This window comes from Arachis ipaensis, chromosome B04 (assembly GCF_000816755.2).
Source record: "Arachis ipaensis cultivar K30076 chromosome B04, Araip1.1, whole genome shotgun sequence".
Lineage (NCBI taxonomy): Eukaryota > Viridiplantae > Streptophyta > Magnoliopsida > Fabales > Fabaceae > Arachis > Arachis ipaensis.
Genome location: NC_029788.2, coordinates 7,617,222 through 7,618,724, shown reverse-complemented (window position 1 = coordinate 7,618,724; position 1,503 = coordinate 7,617,222). Strand labels below are relative to the sequence as shown.

The 1,503-nt window shown below is 32.9% G+C and overlaps 1 pseudogene; it reads left to right on the top strand.

Annotated features, from left to right (window-relative positions):
• LOC107637556 overlaps positions 202-1,503 on the top strand; it is a 2,281-nt pseudogene continuing 979 nt past the window's right edge.

Here is a 1,503-nt window from a genome sequence, read left to right as displayed (position 1 = left end):
GAAATTTTTTTAAAAAAGACTAAAAATTAATAATTTTTGTGATTTATAACCATTAATTAATATTATTAATATTTTTAATGGTATAAAATTATATCTAATAATATGAAAATACTCCAAATTTTAATAAAAATGTTGACAATTTCTCGATCTTTTTTATGAAGTCTCTGTAGAACTGTGGATATATGTATATGTACGCAGATGAGTACATTTCTTCACTCTCTGAACTATTCCTACAAATCCCATCTAACCAAGCAATGGAAATCCAATTTTCCTACGTAATCATCATCTCTATCCTCTTTGCAACAACCCTATGGCTAACAAAGAACCTAAAACAAAATAGCCATACCCAGAAACTTCCACCAGGACCATGGAAGCTCCCTCTCATAGGAAACCTGCATCAACTAGCATCAGCAGGTTCACTTCCACACCATGCTCTCCAAAATCTATCACTCAAATATGGCCCCATCATGCACCTAAAACTAGGTCAAGTTTCTGCTGTAGTTGTTTCATCTTCAGATGTTGCAAAAGAGATTATGAAAACACATGATCATGCTTTTCTCCAAAGGCCAGAGTTTCATTCTGTTGCAATCTTCACCTATGGTTTAAAAGATGTTGCTTTTGCCCCATATGGTGATTATTGGAGACAAATTAGGAAAATGTGCACTTTAGAGCTTCTAAGTTCCAAGAGGGTTCAATCTTTTGCCTTCATAAGGGAGCAAGAAGTATGTAACCTCATAGAATCTATTCATTCATGTGTAGGTTCTGAAGTTAATGTTAGTGAGAAAGTGTTTTCTATGGTTAGCACAATAGTTTCAAGGACAACGTTTGGTAAGAAAACTAAGGATCATGAAGAGTTTGTAGGTGTGGTTAAAGAAGTGGTGAAGATGACTGGAGGGTTTGACTTGGTTGACTTGTTTCCTTGCCTTAAAGTTGTGACAACGGACAAGGCGAAAATGGAGCTGCATAAGAAGCAGGACTTGATTTTGGAGAATATTATCAGAGAGCATAGAGTGAATATGAAGATGAGATCCAAAGAAGGCATGGTGGTGGGAGAAGAAAGGCATGAAAACTTGATCGATGTTCTGCTCAGGATCCAACAAAGTGGAGATCTTCAAGTTCCACTTAGAGATGACAGCATTAAAGCAATTATCTGGGTAATTAGTATTGTTTTGCTTTATAATCTTGCATGCTAGTTGTGGATGCCACCGTTATTTTTTTTAATTTGTTTGAGTTTAATTTTGGCATATGAAAAACCCGGACAGCTTTGATGAGTTGTTGTATTTGTGTGTCGGATACATTTTATATATGATATTCATCATATTCATTGGATACGCACATTTGTTGAATGTAAATTTTTTTAGATACACTTAAATATCTTTACGTATCAATATGTTCAGCCTTATTCTTGAAATAAATTTAGAAATAGTATATATTATTATTTATTAAAATAAAAAATATTTTAAATACTTTATATAATTAAAATAAGACATTAAAAATAATTAA